The following is a 20,911-nucleotide window of genomic DNA, read 5'->3' on the forward strand; positions in this document are numbered from 1 at the left end:
TATTTTTCTTCACCTGTGGGCGTACCAAACTCCAACTCCCATGAAGCCCTGTGGGAGTCAGAGGCAATGCTGCAACCCAGGGAGGCTGCCTACTAGCATCCAGGGGTAGGTATTGGGTCTCCCATGCTTGCTTCCGTGGAACATATGTTGCAGGGGCGTCCCGGCCAGGCATGTGCCCCGGCTGTTCATCACAATCTCCTTTCTGTCCCAACTTTTTTTTCAATTTATGAAGTTGCTCCCTTAAACATCCATCCATCTTCATACCTGCAAGGTAAGGTTCAGTATAGTAGGGGCAAACAAGCTGGACTATCAGATGAGGTGGAAAATCTGGAGCAAACTAGAGAGAAAGAAAAAAAAATGTGGAAATGAAGAGAATGTATCGATTCCACTCAGAACTGACCAGGCCATGACTCAGTCTTGTCTGTCAAACCTGTGAAGCATTTGTGCTACCCACTGTCAATTCATGCCAATACCTTCTTGGGGATTCTAGTCACCTAAATAAACCAATTATGTGAGCTTGGTTTTGTCCATTTCCACCTTAATAAATGGGCAAGTGTCTGTCCAGTTTCTATGTCTCTTTCATTCCAACAGATGGCACATCACAAACATTTGTATTAATATAATGATTTGTATTTGTCATTCTGACAGATGGTGCACCTGGCAGTGTAGAGAAATGATAGAGAAGGCTAACAGGATGTTAGGTGATGTGTGGCGTACAAGTCAATTTTTCAAACAGTAATCTGTCCAAAAGTATAAACCTAGAGGTTTATGTGGTGTGTCATTGATTACAGCACATTTCCAATTAAATGAAGATTGGATAAGGATGTTCAGCATGCATATGAGCTTGTGAACTCCAGAGATCACAAACCACGTCCATGTAAATGTGCACTCCCTTTTCAACTTCTCATCAAGAAAAGCTGCACAAAGACCAGCTCAGAGAATAGTTTCAGTCTATGCAGATGTTGTTTCAGCGTTGCTCTGCAAGTAAGAGAAATAGTAACAGCAGAGTTGGATGAGCTGGACCCTTACAGGGTATTAGTTTTAGGGAAAATGGTGATCAAACTATCGAAAGCATCTACAGTATATTAACAGCTATAAATTTAAATTTAGATGAACTGTATGCAATAATAGTGAAATCTTAAAATCATAGAACAGAGGTTAGTACTGCTGCCTTGCAGCTTCAAAGCCCTGGCCTCATTGCTGACTTGCATATTTCCTCATGTTTCTTCTTGTGTCACATCTCAAAGATATGCTGCACTTGTCAGGTTAATTCATGATTCTAATTTTTCCCAGTGGAAGTTAGTATGCCCTGCAACTGACTAGTAGTAAGCCAGGACTGACTAGTAGTAAGCCAGTAGTAAGGTTCCTGCCTTGCACCAGTCTATCACAGGTGCTATTAAAACGTTAAGCTATGTTCATAATTCTGTGCTTCTGGCATGTTTCAGCATCTGCATACCAAACAGAACTCAGAGCACCAATAAATCAATGTATCATTCCCCCATTTGTTACCACTACCGAGTAGTACAGTGTTGTCTAAAAACAAAAAACACAACATGCTGCATGATTTTTGTGCATCACACTGGAAAAGGACCCACTGAAATCAAAGTACAGTAATCCCTCACTTATCGCGGGAGATAGGTTCCAAGGCCGACCGCGATAACTGAATTTCCGTGAAGTAGGGACACTATATTTATTTAATTATTTAACGTGTATTTGGACGTTTTTAAACCCTCCCTGTATTGTTTACAACCCACCATTTACTCTATTAAAAACAGGGACAACTGCTAAGCAATATGAAATCGGTAGATAAGTTTACACTTACTGTATAGCGAAGTACACGTAGCAGCTTGTAGGCGGTCATGACATCGTTGACCTTGTTGCAAAGATTCCTAAAGCAGATTCCATCCAGACTTGTACTGCCTTATCACGTTCACTTGCAACTCGTTTTGCACCCTGGTTAAAGGACACTGCGGCCGTAGATCTTATATGCTTTTCCTCCTTTTTAAATAAAAAGAATCGATGTCCTGCAGCGGTGTAGCTGTTCCCTTCCTTCAACATATCCAAAACTTTTACCTTTTCTGCAATCATTTGCATCTTCTGTTGGTGCTTGGACACGGCCCCTGAAGCATTAGCACGTTAATGATGAACGAGTGAGATGAGACTTCCTGGTTAATGCAACACTCTGTCGCTGAGCCAATCAGCAGCACACAGGAACTTAACTGCATGCTCTGATTGGGTAGCTTCTCAGCCATCCGCCAATAGCATCTCTTGTATGAAATCAACTGGGCAAACCAACTGAGGAAGCAAGTAAAAAGACCCATTGTCCGCAGAAACCCGCGAAGCAGCGAAAAATCCGCGTTATTTAGATATGCTTACATATAAAATCCGCGAAGTCGTGAATCCGCGAAAAGTGAACTGCGAAGTAGCGAGGGATTACTGTAGACTAAACCTGGGCTTCTTCATCTAGTAAATTAATATACATTTAAAAAGCAGGTGGTAATCTTAAAACAAACCAAGCTCATTATTACTTAAATCTAGGTATATTTGTATAATAGTGTAAGCAAATATTAAAGTATTTTTAAATGTTGAACCGTTCATCAATGTAGGCTAAAATGGATGTGACATATCAATTATCTACACTAGTTCTCAATCATTTAGCGCATTTACATGCACATCAATATCCCAATCAATTTACAGAAACCTGATTTCTAAAATGCCATGTAAACTCTTATTCCGGTTAGAGAAATCAGGTTATTGGCCTCTGAAAAACCCAATTATAAGGCGTACATGAGAGGTAACCCAATTATGTTGCCATTTAAACCTTTAACCAGGTTACAGTTAAGGATTTAGTAGTTTTTCCATTGCACACTGTTCATTTGTGAATGTACTTGCTTCACACAAACTTTCAGCAGCAATGGGTAGAAGCATCCACAAAAAAAATTCCAAAAGCAAACATTCAGGTGATCACATTACTCCTTCTCCTGGGTGAGTAATCTGTCTCAATATTTTAGAAATTGCCAAATTTATGTTGATGAGCCTGCGGTGGGTTGGCACCCTGCCCGGGATTGGTTCCTGCCTTGTGCCCTAAATTGGCTGGGATTGGCTCCGGCAGACCCCCGTGACCCTGTGTTTGGATTCAGCGGGTTGGAAAATGGATGGATGGATGGATGGATGTCGATGAGCTGAACATACAGTGCAATATCAAAAGCAGTCGGGTAACATTAAAAGTAACATCCTCCAAATAGTCTGATTACTTTTTACTTTATTTCATAAAAGTGCAAAATCAGAAATTTTTCTCAAGACAACTAGATGTAACCTTTAAAGTATTAAGCAAAAAATTCTTTGCAAAGAGATTTTTCTTCATTTTTCAAATAAGGTTCGATAAACTAATTAGCGTAACACCCCAGTTTTAAATAACATGATCGTTAGTTGTTAGCAAAGTAAAGAACGTCACAGCAAAATGATTGTGAGTACTAAATACAAATAAATTCCTGAAAAATAAAGTATGTTTAAGTGGTCTAATGTTCCTTGAGATCTTGACCCACATTTTCTGAATGCTCATTTCACATTACTCTGAGCACATTTAGTTGAGCCACATAGTGCAGAGGTTTAAAAAATAAACCAAGAGAACACATAAGTCATTTGTTCAAATACCGCTCCACTACAAGACGCCAGCAGCAATGAATTGTTCTCCTGCATTTCTTTCTAGCTTCACATAAGACACAACAGGCTTTTTTATCTGCTTCCAGTTAATATTTAGTCCCAAATAGTATAGGAATGTTAATAAATTTCAGAAACGATGGGCCTGCCTCTCTGGAATAAAACTGTGCTTCATCTGAATTTAAATTTTATCTGCTTTCCATGTTGTTTCCTTTCAAATGAAGCAGATATTTATTATTTTAATAAAGGCTAGCAGAATTTAAATGGGCAGACAACACAGTAGAGAAAAGACGCTGAATGAAATACCAAATGGCTTTTAAGCCCACTGTGGTTTGCTTCCTTAAATGACACCCAGCATACTGATAAACAGCAGCACTGCTCTGCGTATACTGTATGCGTTGTGAGAGAATAATTTAGAGGTAACAATAGTTAAGTATTTTGGTTTGCAGTGCACAGTGAAATATATAAGCATTTGTTTTAGAAATGTTATGAAGAGAACTACTGAAATGGTTAAGTAACTAAACGACAAGAATGTACCAGAAGAATGGTTGATGTAATACACAAAATGTATTAGGAGATGATTAAGAGATCAGCAGATGTCCTATAAACAACAAGACTGGGCAGTTGTCACATTTCCAGAGATTTCAAGGGCAATAGTGTAACCTAAGAGATATGAGAAGAACAAGAGTGTAGTAGAATAGACTTTTATTTAGATAAGTAATTTGGGTGTAAGTCAACGGACCAATCAGAGTAAATGTATGCATTAATCAGCACTGTTGTTTATAAAATACACAATTCTGTAACAAACTACTGTGGTGAACTACTGAGGGGCCTGGGCGGTCACATGGTCTGGAACCCCTGCAGATTTTATTTTTTTCTCCAGCCGTCTGGAATTTTTTTGTTTTTTTCTGTCGTCCCTGGCCATCAGACCTTACTCTTATTCTATGTTAATTAGTGTTGTCTTATTTTAATTCTTACTTTGTCTTTTTTCTCTTTCTTCATCCTGTAAAGCACTTTGAGCTACATTATTTGTATGAAAATGTGCTATATAAATAAATGTTGTTGTTGTTGTTGTGAATGCTCCCTCTTCATCAGTTGCTGAACATATAAATAAAGATGCAATGGAAAAGTTTCCTCCTGCCTGATTACTGACTCAAAGAGGTTTTATTAAACTTGTCCTAGTAGTGGAAGTCTTTCTTTAACTAATATGTTGATTAGCGGTTTGGCAATGTGTAACTTATAGAAAATAATCTGAAAAGATGTTTGCAGCTTTATTTTATTCAAATGATGCACACAAAACCAAAGTCATGATTTAATAACAATTGTAAGATTGTTACCGAGTAGAATAAAACAACAGAATCTTGTAAAAATAAAACTCCGCGTTGGATTAACTGTTGATGCTGTTGATATCTTTAAAAGAAATCACAGCATTTTTGATACTGTATAGGAATTAGTTACATATGTTGGAATTTAAACTAGGTTAGGGTTTTTTAAATTATGGGCGGTGAGTTAACTATTGTATTTAATGATGGGTCTCTGCGGGTTGATTAATCAATATTGTCCTCAATTATCCCCCATTACCCTATGACAATCGTCCACAATCACCTAAGTGGGACCCCTCCCACCCTGCTCTGATGATTATCCACTGGTCTAGAAAACACTAAAAAGGGCAAGACTTGATTGCAACATAAAAAGTATAAGAAACACTGTTCTGGGACCGTCTTCCTAGAATTAAATCACTTTTACTTTTTGGATGGCTGTCCAAGAAATGAAGGTAATATTGAAGTGATGGATGTGATAAGGGCGGCACGGTTGCGCAGTGGTAGCGCTGCTGCCTCGCAGTAAGGAGACCTGGGTTCGTTTCCCGGGTCCTCCCTGCATGTTCTCCCCGTGTCTGAGTGGGTTTCCTCTGGGTGCTCCGGTCTCCTCCCACAGTCCAAAGACATGCAGGTTAGGTATATTGGCGATCCTAAATTGTCCCTAGTGTGTGCTTGGTGTGTGGATGTGGATGTGTGTGCGTGCGTGTGTCCTGCGGTGGGCTGGCACCCTGCCTGGGATTTGTTCCTGCCTTGCGCCCTGTGTTGGCTGGGATTGGCTCCATCAGACCCCCGTGACCCTGTGTTAGGATATAGCGGGTTGGACAATGACTGACTGTATGCAATAAACTACTGTGAGAAAACACACTTTTGATCTACTTTATTAATATGCACATTTTTGTAATATATTATAGCAACAGCAACCCTTTTAAAAGACATTTCTTTACCATCTATTTAAGATCAAATATGTCATAAGCATTCTTAACTCCAGTGATCTTTAATGATTTAACACTAGATGACTGTCCATTTGATGAGGGTAGATATTTGGCAGCTGTGTTCCTATCAGCAATTTCTCCAGCAGTTCTCCCTTTACATGACTGACGCAAATGTAACTTCCTTATCTCACATGCTTCAGTCTCCTACTCTACCTGTCGGTCTATCTATCTAAATAAATAATTGTGTACAGTAGTTGAAATAGTGACCCCCAAATAAAGAATAACATCAAAGAGGAGAACAAAATATACGAAAAGCTTACTTAATGCAAGGGAGGAATGAACTATGTGAGAACACAACATACCAATTGAATACATTTGCAGCTTGTAGGCCTACCCTTGTCCTTCATATCCTAACCCTTCCTCACTATTGAACCAAAATACACTAAGAATTTCCTAACTGATGTCTCTGTTTCTTTGACTGTTAAATGATTTTAAATCATACTAGCTAACCCGCGGCGTAGCATACGGCGCACAACACAGTTGTCCAAATGGGATGGGTTTGAGTATACGACTGTGAGAGAATGAAAAGATGGAACTCTGGAGAGCTAGCAACATACAATTGTCCGTGACTGAAAACTGGTTTTGGCAGATACAGCCAATGTGTGTGTACATTTCTCTCTCGTGCGCCTGTGTGTGTGTGTGTGGCTCTCTCTCTCTCTCACGTGCCTCTGTGTGTGTGTGTCTCTCTCGCGTGCCTGTGTGTGTGTGTGTCTCTCCCGCGTGCTTGTTTGTGTGTCTCTCTCTCGCCCGCCTACACAGATGAAAGCGACTCAGTTGAGGAGTTGGGGGCGGGCACATGAGCAGGCAGTGCGCATGCCTCGAGAGCGAGGGTGGACGTGGGAGAAAGCGACTCAGTATGTGTTTGATTAGGAGTTGGGGGCGGGCACATGAGCAGGAAGTGCGCATGCCTCGGGGAGGAGGGTTAGAGTTGGCGGGCGGGGATCTGTCTTGTGTGCGTGCATATCCCATGGTCAGGCGACTTGGTGGATTATATATAGAAAAGCAGCCAGATCCGAAAAGAACAATGAAAAGTCAACGTGGCTCAGAGGTGCATGTGGACTGTAGCAGAGACAAAAGCGACTGAGGCGGTGTTTGGTGAGGTGCTATGTGCCTCGAGAGCAAGGGTGGACTCGGGAGGAGGGTTAGAGTTGGCGGGTAGGGCTCTGTCGTGCATATCCCATGGTCTTAGAGTTGGTGGGCTGGGCTCTGTGAGTTGGCGGGCGTGGCTGTGTCTTGCGTGCGTCTTGCTTGCCATGGACTTGCATGCGTCTTGCTTGCCATGGTCTGGTCTCCGTCTTACGTGCAATGGTTGGCTGCTTAGTGAACTGTGAGTTGGCGGGCGTGGCTCTGTCTTGTGTACGTCTTGCTTGCCATGGACTTGCGTGCGTCTTGCTTGCCATGGTCTGGTCTCTGTCTTACGTGCCATGGTCGGCTGCTTAGTGAATTATTGGTGGGCGGGGCTCTGTCTTGCATGCGTCTTGCTTGCCATGGACTTAGTGAATTATATATATAGATCTTACCTTCATGCTTGTCCAAGCCCAAGAATTGCTTCTGGAGTAAGCAGTATCCCACTATTGCAACAGGAATACCAGAGTACAGTTATCTCTGGTGGCCCTGATGACCCTGCACCCATGAGCCTTTTGTTACCTTGAAAGGGCAACCTATCCAAGCATTCATCCTGACTGTCCTCTTAAAGGGCACGCCAGTCCCAGTTTTTTATTACTAGGACCATGTTCTGACCATTGCTGGCCAGGATGGAGTCGTTATATTTCTTCAGTCTTCTATGCAAGGTTTCTGCCGAGTCACTGATTCCCTAATATTCTAAGGGAATATTGTCAAAATGTGTCTCACCCTCAAGGTTCCAGGTGTAATCGCATACAGTTTGAGTGAGCACTGCTACTTGGCAGTATCATTCCTACTGGACTGGCTTGACTATATATCTTCTAGCACATCACTTTAAATTGGCCTTCAAGTGAAGAATTGCCCTTTGCTACACCAATGCGTCATCCAAGGCAGATTCTTGTTTTTTGTCAAGATCTTCTGGGAAAGAAAGCAACCTCATTGACTCTGAATTTATCTAAGTATCAATAAGCCTAACATGCACATCTTCGAGATGTAAAAGATACATTCAAATAACAAAGTACCCTGAGAAAATTTACTTGAGCATGGGTAGAACACACATAATCTGCGCCAACAGGACTTGAGCTGCAGTTTAAACTCAGTTTCCTGAAGATGGTGTTAACAATTGTGTTACCATGTTGCCCTGCAGAATATTCGAAACTTCTGATTTCACATAGTCTTGTGATTGTCTGGTGATCCTTCCAGGATTGGTTCTCACCTTGACCCCAGTCCTGTCAGGTAAGGAATCGTCAGGACTAGGTTAAGCAGCCATAATATGTTATGTTACACTTTAATGTTCTATGCTGTGAAATGCTATGTTAAATTTCATATGATGTTTATATACTGTTGGCAATGTGGCTAGTGCTAAGAACCTCAAATTCATTTCCTACTCAGATAAATATTGGGAGTACTAAATTTTTTCATTAACTTTAAAGATGTTCACGAAAGGTTAATTGGACAGGGTACTTTTTATTGGTGTTGATTTGTGTGTGTCAGTGCACCCTGCAATGCATTACTGGTGAAGTATTCATAGATAAAATTCCAAAATGGGTGGATGGTTTTATTTAGTTTGAAAAGTATTTTCTATTTGGTATCTCATCCCAGCTTCATTTCTACCTTTCACGTGATACTTTTTTGGACAATGCCATTTCTCTTTGACCGTACATATCTTTGAGGAAAAAAGTAAGTAATGTGAAGGGAATCACATAATAATCCATGTTGTACATGTAAAGCACTTTATTTTTTAAGAAAGGTGTTGTATAAAATAGGAATGATTGATCAAATTACAAGGTCTACTGTAGTCTAATCCCTACAACTCAGCTGGCACTCATTTATCTTAAAATTAGTATGATTACCCAGTTGGTACTGAAATATTACAGTGACTTCTCAGCTAATTCAGATTTATCTATATGATGTTTTGATTTGTTATCTATCATACAGACACAAGAACGGGAAGGTGAAAGAAAGTTACACTCATCATATCGCCAAAGAAAAAGACCAAACCAATCAGAGGTGGAAGAAATGAACAAGTTGAGCACCAGGTATTGTCTGGTCTGACATTGTACAGCTGCTTATTTGTCTTCAGTATACCTGCCACACTTCCCATGCCCATATCCCAGACAGATGATGTCATGTTGGCACAGTGTGTTTTTCCTACATCCATCCATTATCCAACCCGCTATATCCTAACAACAGGGTCACGGGGGTCAGCTGGAGCCAATCCCAGCCAACACAGACCGCAAGGCAGGAAACAAACCCTGGGCAGGGCACCAGCCCACCATAGGGCACGCACACACACACACACACACACACCAAGGACACATTAGGGACAATTTAGAATCGCCAATTCACCTAACCTGCATGTCTCTGGACTGTGGGAGGAAACCGGAGCACCCGTAGGAAACCCACGCAGACACGGGGAGAACATGCAAACTCCACGCAGGGAGGACCCGGGAAGCAAACTCGGGTCTCCTAACTGCGAGGCAGAAGCACTACCCACTGCACCACCGTACCGCCCGTTTTTCCTACATGTTCTCTAATTTTGTTTCCATACCTCAAAGTTATGTTGCTGTGTGCTTGGTAGTAGGTCCTGAGATTTACGGTTGCCTTATCCAGTATTGGTTTCTTCACTGCACCCGATGCTGCTAGGATAGCCTCTGCCCATCTAAGACCCTAAAACTGTTACTTTGTGATATGTCATTCAAGTTTAGGCTTAATGTTATCTGTACATAGTGCATAGTGTACCCAATACAATGAAATTCTTACTTATCAGTCTCCTCAAAACAATTGATAATAATACAATTCCAACTAAGATACATGCACAAACATACACACACACAAAAGAGCAAGGAGAAAAAAAAGTAAAGGCAACTTACCCTTTAATACTGGAAAATGTCAGCAAAGGAACATAACAGTTACACTGTATATCACTTCTCCTCATTGTCTCCCAAGAGGTTGATGCACTTCTTGTATCGTTTCACTAACATCTTCATACCTTAGAAGGAGAAGTTTTTTGGCAGCTCCCGAATCCAGGTCTGCTTCCTCAGCCTCATCATCAGAGGTGAACCTGTGACAGCATAAAGCCTATTAAAGTTGCCTGAAGTGTGACAGCCGCATGGTGCTAGACCAGGGGCCTCATGTATAACGCCGTGCGTAGAACTCACACTATAACATGGCGTAAGCACAAAAGCGGGATTGTGCGTACGCACAGAAAAATCCAGATGCAGGAATCTGTGCGCACGCATACTTTCACGTTCTTCTACTACATAAATCCCGATTTGCGTGAAAAGTAACGCACGTGCACGCGCCTTCTGTCCCGCCCCAACTCCTCCCAGAATTACGCCTCTTTGAATATGCAAATCAATATAAATAGCCTTCTGTGAAAAGACAATGGGAAAAGCACGGGAGAAAATATAAGAATTTCAGCGAATACCAAGTGGAGGCAAAGGAAAAACGTACTATTTGTTGGTTTAAACAGTGGTATAATCAACAAAAGAAAGCTGATCGAGTGACAGTGTGTCGGAGAAACTCGAAGGCTCAACTTCACAAAGTCGCACAGTGCCCGAAATAAAAAAGAAATCACATATCAAAGTCGCCGTGAAAAAGCGAGTCGTAGCCCACCGTCTGAGTGTCATATGAAAGCTTATTAGGGTACAGACAAAAAAAAAGGCACACAGTGGGGAAAAAAGCACGAAATGTCAACTTTAATCTCGAAATTTCCACTTTAATCACGTAGTTTATTTTGCCATTAAAGTAGAACATCTTAAACTTCATCTTAAAATCGTTTAATTTACTAGTTTCTCAAATCCTATTGTAACTAAAGTGGCATGTTAAATGCTTTGTTCTGTATTTGATCTTCTATGTGCTCTATGTGTATGAATCACTACCTGCTTTTTAAACGGGCTTTCTCTTTCTCCGACAGGACACATACTCCATTACATTCTTGATATTACAGCTCTCTGAATAATTAAAATACTGAGATGTATACGTGATATCTTTTTCATGATGATAGGAATGAAAGCATGTTATTAAACATGGGAACACGGTGGCGCAGTGCTTGTTCATGTCTCACGCAAGAGGCTTGCTGCGCCATGCGCAACCTTCAGTTAAATAATTTATCACAGCAGTACTGTCTCTTTCAAACGTACTAACCTCCAATTCCTGTCCTTACTTTTCTTTCTCCAAAAACTCAATCGCCACACAATAAGCTATGTAATAGACGTGAAGCCATCTGTAAGCTTAGAACTTCGATTCTTCAAAACTTTTAAGGAACATTGAAATATCTTAGTAGTACATGTTTAATTATTATATCCGTCTATCTTTCCAGTGTCGCGTCAGCACCAGCAATAATACAGCGCAAGGCAGGAACAATTACTGAACTAGCTAGCGCTGCGGCACCGTGTCCTCACATGTTTAATTATTAACAATACAGATTATTTAAATGAAGTTAAAGTTTTATCTGTATAATATAATCAACATGTTTTGCTGCATTTCGTCTTAGAAATGAATACCGTCATCACATGTAAATACGCGCTTTATAAAGTGGCGCAGGTTGTGCAATATTATAACTGTAGTGCAAGTTTACAGTGAGGTGATTGTACTTATAAGTAAACAATTATATAAGGAGCAGTTGATGGACTGATTTAGTGTTTAGAGTTCTTGGGATGAAACTGTTTCTAAACCGCGAAGTCCGTACAGGGACTAAAGCGTTTGCTGTGGCTCAGGCAGCATCTGCTTCATGCTGTGTACCGATAATTCTCTTTCCAATCAGCTGCTGCTGTGATTTCCCACTCAGATACAGTAATATAAATACTCTGAGTGGTGCAGTGAGAGTAATGTGGAAAAAGATGATCTGCTGTGGCAACCCTTAACGGGAGCAGCTGAAAGAAGATGCAGTGAGAGTTACAACGCTAAAGCAGTTATGGTATTTGGAATACTATGGCTATTCCCTGGACCATTATATTGCTACAGGTTAATTACAATCAGATGCATTACACTAATAAACAATATGCAGTTAATTTCAGTGTATTTATAAAGCCACGCCAGGAATGTGGATTTAAGAAAGAAAGAGTGATCACACAGGAACAGTAGCACTGCTTTGACACTGGGTGCCGCCAGTCTGCAAAACCGGGCGGATAAATTGCGTACGCCAAGGAATGAGTTACCGTGGAAATGTGCGTGGCTTTACGCCAAGTTTAGGTTTTATACATCGCGATTTGAGCGTGGAAAGGTTCGTACGCAACATTTCTGTGCGTACGCACCGTTTATACATGAGGCCCCAGGACTGCAAGAGGGATGTGGAAGGCGTTCAAACCATAACTGTTGCATTGCCTCCACCACTGCGGCTGCTGCATTGTGACATGTGTCGAAGCAGTCAAGTCAGATGCAAATACTTTGAGCTGAAGTCTGTTTATCTGGGAATAAGGTGTCTTATATTGTATAGGGTAAATAATATATTGTTATTTGGAATACATCCATTTCATGTGTGTTTCATGTCTACAACGATCTGTGTAAATGTAGGATGACAGGAAATGAGAGGCAAGAAATGCTGAACATATAACTAAAATTGTTACAGTAATAATTGACCAAATTCCCTTGCACCTCCTCATCAGTGTCTTTTGCTTCGTAAATGTGTCGATCAGCACAAGCAGCAAGCATCCTGCTATCTCATCACCCACCGACACAGCTAAAGTTCTCCCAGTTAAAGGCTCTTTATCTGGGTGTAAGGTGCCTGGAGTTGTATAGGTAAATAATATATCGTTATTTGGAACACATATTTTTCATGTGTGTTCCATGTCTACAAAGATCAGTGTAAATGTTGGATGACAGGAAATGCAAAGCAAGAAATGTTAATGTTTTTCATATTCTACTAATAATTGGCAAAATGCTGACGTGAAGTGTATATAATTTGTGAAGACTGAAGTCCAAATATCAAATAAACACTTTCACAAAAGGCATAACAAAAGAAGTGCACTTTTATTCAAGAATATAACTGAAGAAAAATAAATCGATCAATTTACATGTTACTGGCGATGTGTAAAAACTGAAGTCCAACTATCAATACAAAGTAGACTTGGCTGGTGCAGAGGTAAGGACTGCTGCCTCATAATCAAGAGGGTGTGGATTAAATCCACACATTTACCATTCTGAGTTGTGAGCTGCTATTATTGTTACCATTATATAATAAATAGTTTAGACCTCCCTGATTCCTAGAATACCATTTTTGGAATTATGTCTGTGTGTCTGTCTGTGAGTGTGTGTGTGGGTGTGTGTGTAAACATGATAACTTGAGTCCGCTTTCACTTAAGTCAACCAAATTTTGCATAAAAGTATTAGGTACAAAACGTAGATTTCTATCAATTTTTGAGCTATTTCCATTAATTAATTTGATTTGATTTGTTGTTAATGGTTCTTTAATGTACATAATATAAAAATATAATCATTGTTTTGCAGTTTACTCCTCAAATATCCATTCTCATATCTGAGAGTACGAGAAAGTCTAGGGGAGACCACTCCCAATTTTTGTTAATGTCAAACAAATAGATTATGATTTTTTTTACTGTATATAGATTTATACTGTATTTCTAATTACTTATGGCATATTACAGTCAAACATATTCATAAATCTTTAAGCTGAACGTAGCAGCCTTAATCCAACTACTGACTAATAGCTCATTCATTCATTCATTCATTTTTTTATGATTTTTGGTTTAGGGTCATGTACTGGATATATGGAAGGTTCTATTCCTAGATGGGGTCAGTCCATAACAGGCACGGTCACTATTGCTAAACCAATCACCTGCATGTCTTTAGGAAGGTTTAGGAAGATGCACCACCCTGAGAAAACTCAGACATGGGGAGAAAGATCGTTCTGTTATTTGAACTTTGGACTCTAAAACATTTATCACTGTGCCACTAGAAATTCATCTGTCTAGTCACTGAAACTGCCTATCTTCACAACTTCAGGTACAAAGCATGATCGACCCAGATGCAGCGCCAGTTCATTGCATGGTACGTTAATGCCCTGACCTGCACTCACTCTTAGCTGGGGCACCAATTAACCGGCATGTCTTTAGGATGTCAGAAGAAAGGAGAGTTTTAAATGCAAAGGTTGTCCCACCAAATATAGATTTGATTTAGTTTTCACAATGTTTTTATTCCATCCATCCATCCATTTTCCAACCCGCTGAATCCGAACACAGGGTCACGGGGGTCTGCCGGAGCCAATCCCAGCCAACACAGGGCACAAGGCAGGAACTAATCCCGGGCAGGGTGCCAACCCACCGCAGACAATGTTTTTATTGATATAGCAAATTTTACTTTTTATTTCTTTATTGTTGAAAGCATCTTCCCTTTCAGTATTTTTTTATATGTGCCTAAGACTTTTTATAAGTGCCTCACACTTTTGTACAGGAATTTATGTAATTAGGAGCGAATATCAGAAGACAAGAGGTTAAAACACAGGAGTCTACTGATAAATTATCATTATGTTTATATATTATATGTATACTTTAACATTTAATACCATTCTAATAAAAAGCATGCTTCTTGTAGCAAGGCAAATTAAAATCAGGTATATATTTTTGTTGAGTCAAAGTGCTCCATTTACTGTATAAAAAGATATACAGATTAAATTATGATTTTACAATCACCATGTTTAACAGCAACTTTCTGTCCACTTCTGCCTAATGGCCTCTTTATTTTTATCTCTCACAATTAATGCCATGCATTTTAAAGAACTTTTAATTTTTCCTTATTTTTTCCCGCATGTAGTATATTGTAAGGTTTTCTTTGCATGCACATATTGTCACAGGAGAAAGTAGAAAGCTGGACTCATCTTTACTCAGAGGAAGACCCCTCAGTGCAAAGCAGGGGTAGCAGGTCAGTTAAGGGGGTGCAGTTTAGGCAGCTATGATTTTCTCTAATTCTCTTATATGATGGGGAGCAGGAGAAAGGGCTCATGGTGTGGTGTAGTAATTGGTGAAAGACTGGGTTGCAAATAAGAAATTTCAATAAGACAAATGCATTTCTGTGACAAACTTATTTTAAAGAAACACAGAATTTTCCTTAGTCCAGCTATCTGTTTTAAAAGAAAAAAAGTAATTGAAACTGCCTGCCTGTTAAACAAGGACATAATGACTTCATTTGTACCAATACATTTAAATTAGAAAATGAGATCATATATAACATTTAACTTTTTTTGTTCTCTACTGACAGTTTACATGCAAGATGTTGCATTTCTTCTAACCAGGTATTCACCCATGACTCTTAATAATGAACTATTTTGGGACTTTATATAATACTTAATGGAAGAGGGGTATTTCTGGACTAAACCATTTACTTGTATGCTGGTTGGTATGATTGAAATGCTTCACTGTCATTACATATAAATGAACCTAATTGGTTAAAGGAAGTTTTCTGTTAGATTTCTTCAGTCTTCATGTTGCATGGAGCATGTTGGTGTATATAAAGAACACCTATGTTCGAATCTAATTTATAATGATGGCTCAAGGGTCTGAGTTATTTTCCACAAAACTGTGGGTGGGTGTGTGTGTATGCAAACATGATAACTTGAGTACGCTTTCACTTAGGTCAACCAAATTTTGCATAAAAGTATTAGGTACCAAAACGTAGATTTCTATCAACTTTTGAGCTATTTCTACTAACCGGAAGTGGCACATTTTTAATCATTCAGCTTTATTGAACTTTACTTTTATAATAATTGTTCAATATATTATTAATTTGATTTGATTTGTTGTTAATGGTTCTTTAATGGACATAATATAAAAATATAATCATTGTCTTGCAATTTACTCCTCAGATATCCATCCGCATATCTGAGTATACGAGAAAGTCTAGGGGAGACCACTCCCAATTTTTGTTAATGGCAAACAAATAGATTATGATTTTTGTACTGTATATAGATTTATACTGTATTTCTATTTATTTATGGCATATATAGTATAACGTAGCAACATGATGTTGTTCTTTGGGACTTCCAAGAATCATCCTGATTCGCCTGAGATTCCTCCTGCAACTGTATGTCCAGTATGAACCAATATAAACTGGGCCATCTGGTCACCCAGAAATGACCAGTGCTTCAGCTGGTGTCATATTTGATCAACTGTCTGTACATCTGAGAGACATGTGATTGAGGAAATCTCAAAGGGCTGAGGCAGCAGTAAGAGTGTCAGAAGATCACATTGATCTGACCCCATGCAACTGTCATCCTGGTATGGCAAGTCTGATGAATGACTCTCTATTGGTGACCTTAACCCAAATAAACATGCAAACCTAATTATTTGTTAGCTTGACTGTACAGAACTAACTTTTCAAGTTCAAATGTATTGCCATGAGTGCACAGAACTGTGAGATTCTCACTTGCATGTCTCCCAGAGACCAAATCAGATCAAATCAAATTTTAGTTGTCACATACAAATCATACATTCAGTACAATATGTAGTGAAATCCTTAGTTTCTCAACTCAAATGGCTGTGCCTATAAGAAGAATATAAAGGGATAATAACAATACATGACTTTATAAGTATGCAAACATCATTAACAAAATTCTAAATATGTGATAAACAATACAAAATAACTAAATTAATGACAACTTAATGTGAGACAGTTAACAATAGGGCATCATGTATTTTTAAACACTTTTTTTCTTGCTTTCTTACTGTGCTCTATCCTGCTCTTGCTCACTCACTCCATGCTGGACGCAAAGTTGTTTGTCAAGTAGTTGATTCCACCTGTTTCTATTTTTTAGTCATTTCAATTCAACATGTTGTGACGTGTGAGTCCCTGTCTTGCATTCCAAAACACGAGGCTAAGTCTCAGTACTTTAGCAAAACCAACTTTATTCTACTTGAAACAGGAACAACATGGTTATTTATTGTAGCAGGATCTACCACTCTCTTATACACAGACACAGCAATCAGGCAGGGTCGTGGCCAGGTTTTTATTCACATCCTTACACTACACTTACCAAGGGTTACTGATATTAAGAATCAATGAGAAGGAAGTGACCCTGTCATCTCACACATGCTGTGGTCTGCCTCTTAGGAAGTTAAAAATCCAGCTACTGAGGCAGGCACTAGGTCTTAGATCTAGGAGGTTGGTGATCAGCTTTGATGGTACAATGATTAAATACTGAACTGTAGTCCATGAACCAAAATAAACTAGCCAACCCGCGGCGTAGCATACGCCACATAATTATGTATTGATGGGTGAAAACTTCCTGAAAGACACAGTTGTCCAAATGGGGTTGGTTTTGAGGATACGACTGTAGGTGAATGAAAAGATGTAACTCTGGAGAGGGCAACATACAATACAGCGTTTTACACGCTGCATACAGCGATTCACATCGAAGTATAGACACTGCTAAGAAGTGTACCCCTCGCAAACTGTTTTACACGCTGCATACAGCAATTCACATCCGCGACAAACAAATTTTTTTACATGCTGCATACAGCGATTCACATCTGCGACAAATATGATTCTTCATAGATGGTGCTGGCGCATCTACCCTCGCTCTCGAAGCATACACACTGCCTGGTCTTGTGCCCGCTCGCAAGAGCAACTAACAGAGACCCGCCCACCAACTGTAAGACCATGGGATACCCCTCACAAACTGTTCTACATGCCGCATACAGCGATTCACATCTGCGACAAACAAACTGTTTTACACGCTGCATACAGAGATTCACATCCGTGACAAACATGCCTCTTCTTAGATAGTCCTGCCGCGTCCACCCTCGTTCTCGAAGCATACACACCGCCTGGTCATGTGCCCGCTCGCAAGAGAAACTCACGGAGACCCGCCCACCAACTCTAAGACCATGGCGTGTAAAACAGTTTGCAATGGTGGACGCGGTCGTGCGTCATAACCGAAAAGAATACAGTGGAACCTTGGTTCACGACCATAATTCGTTCCAAAACTCTGGTCGTAAACCGATTTGGTCGTGAACCGAAGCAATTTCTCCCATAGGATTGTACGTAAATACAATTAATCAGTTCCAGACTGTACGAACTATATGTAAAGATATATTTTAAGTTTTTAAGCACAACTATAGTTAATTAAACCATAGAATGCACAGCGTAATAGTAAACTAAATGTAAAAACATTGAATAACACTGAGAAAACCTTGAACAACAGAGAAAACTAACACTGCAATAGTTTGCGCTATAGCGCTACCAACCGCTGGCTAAAAACACTTTTTTTTAATGAGTTTTAAGCACACGGAAAAAAATGAACATTTGAAAAAATCCGTAATTTAATAAACCACCAAGAAAAGTAACATTGCAACAATGCACACTACGAACCAATCACTGTAAACAGAAGTGAAAACAAAATCAAGCCTAGTGCATTCTTTAACTGCCTTCCTACCTTATGAGTCCAGCCCCCTCTCTCTCGCGCTGCCTGTGTGTGTGCGTCTGTCTCTCTCCGGCACTGCCTGTGTGTATGCGCATCTCTCTCGCGCTGCCTGTGTGTGTGCCTCTGTCTCTCTCTGGCGCTGCCTGTGTGTGTGCGAGGCTCTCTCTTTGGCGCTGCCTGTGTGTGTGCGTGGCTCTCTCTCTCGCGCTGTCTGTATGTGTGCTTCTGTCTCGCTCTTGCGCTGCCTGTGTGTGTGCATCTGTCTCTCTCTCTCTGGCTGCCTGTGTGCCTCTGTCTCTCTCTGGCGCTGCCTGTGTGTGTGCGCGGCTCTCTCTCGTGCTGCCTCTGTGTGAACCGAGGTTCCACTGAGGTTGACTAATGAAAAGTCAACGTGGCTCAGAGGTGCATGTGGAGTCTAGCAGAGACGAATGTGAATGACGGCCGGTGTTGTTAGTTGCTGCGTCCAAGTTGGTGGGCGTGGCTCTGCGAGTTGTCGTCGTATCCAATGGTCTTAGAGTTGGTGGGCGTGACTGTCTTGCGTGCTTTCCATGGGTGGCTACTTGTCGGCGGCTTAGTGAATTATATACAGTGGGCGTGGCTGTCTTGCGTGCTTTCCATATGTGGCTACTTGTCGGTGTGTGCTTTCCATGGGTGGCTACTTGTCTGCGGCTTAGTGAATTATATATATAGATGAGAATGGTATAAAATGGCAGAGATACAATATCCTTTATTTAAAAGTAGCAACGCAGTCCAAAGCTGTCCACATATTCCATTTAATGTGTCCCATCAGCAATCTCTACAAACATGATATCGCAATAGGAATGAGTGCTGTTGGTATGTAGCCATTGATAGGGTTTAGTTTTGTTGGCTTTGGTCGGCTAATAATTTTTGACTTTCTGAAGCAAGTGAGGACCACAAATTTTATGGTATTTTCGTTTTGAGAAAAAAAAAAAAAAATAGTACCCCACAAGCTAACAGATCAGGAAACTTTTAAAATAACTCAATAGCATGTGATGCCTGGGTTTCGTCGCAGTTGGCATTTTTTCCTTAAACCTGCGACTCTCTACAAGTAGACAGGGCAATGAGGACACACACACACACAGAGCAACAGATGGTGTAAAAGTGCTTTGTGCTTTTATTCCGAACATGTGTTCCAAAGTTAAATAAAGTGTAATACAAATCTTTAACAAATAAATAATTCTCGATAATTATCTGTGCATCAGCAGAGGTTAAAAGTCTCATAAATAATCAAATAAACAATACAAAGAAAAATTGGTTTAACAGCACTATCAGGATCTATCTGTTAAAACTGTCCTGAGCCTTAGTGCTTCCATCCCACACTGACATCTCCTCTGTTCACCCTTTGAGTTATCCGTAACAGCAACAGACTACCTCCAGGGAGTGCAGTCATCCTTTAAGTCTGGCTTGTGTTCCTTCCACAATCCCTTAGTCTTCACAAAGGAATCCCACAAGCCTTTCTCCTTGGCCTTCACTGGGAGCCTACTTATAACAGTTGGTCCCTCCTGCTTCTTAAGCTCTGAACAGGAGTGACCCAGCCCTTTGAGCACCATTCCCTCACTCCTCTCTGGGCCACTTCCCGACTTGCCTGCCTTTTCATTGTAATGGCACCAGCTCAGCCTCGATCCTTTGTCTTTACCTTTTCTTTCAATTAAGCTGCAAACTGTCTTTTCCGTTTTCTCATTCCCTGTCCTGATCTCTGTTATGCGCCTTTTATACACAACTTTGGGTGCAGGGGCTTAATTATGCACCCCAGGGTGCTAATGAGTAAATCAGTTAAACTGTATGTCGGTACGTGATAAGTGGGCTTCACCAATTCCCTCATCAACACCCTAGAGCTGCCAGTCTGTCCTACCACATGCATCTACACCTTCCCTGTGCCCAAGTTTCTAAAACTGAAAAAGTGCACACTGCCACAGACCCCCCAAGGGTCAGTTCTTCTTAAAATCGACTCACTGGGGCAGACTAGCCAAATCTTTGCTTTCTAACCCACTTTGTAAATAATGAGAAATTCTTTCATTTTTGTCAAAAGGCTTATTTTGCGATTTTCATAATGATGACAAGCCAGAGCCTCGGAAGGGTATAATGACAGTTGGGGACTAGATAATGCTACCAAGAATCAGTCAGAAAAGCTTTCACATCCCATTTATCCATGAAAATAAAGAAGAAGCATTTCATTCCAAAGCTTCACAGAGCGTCTGTTTTCTTTGTTGTCGTTATTTTTTTTGGTGTGTGTAAGTTTCCCTCCCATCAGTCAGTAACCTTTGATTGCACAAGTATCTAAATTTCGAGTGAGAGGCGCTCAAAGAATAGGGCCCTTATTATTGTCGGTTTGAATAAAGTTCAATAGGCCTTATTTAGCGGAGGACTGGCCATTAAATCTTAATTCTCCTACTTGATTTTGTACCCTAATCACTTCAATACTA

This window comes from Erpetoichthys calabaricus, chromosome 9, assembly GCF_900747795.2.
Source record: "Erpetoichthys calabaricus chromosome 9, fErpCal1.3, whole genome shotgun sequence".
Classification (NCBI taxonomy): domain Eukaryota; kingdom Metazoa; phylum Chordata; class Cladistia; order Polypteriformes; family Polypteridae; genus Erpetoichthys; species Erpetoichthys calabaricus.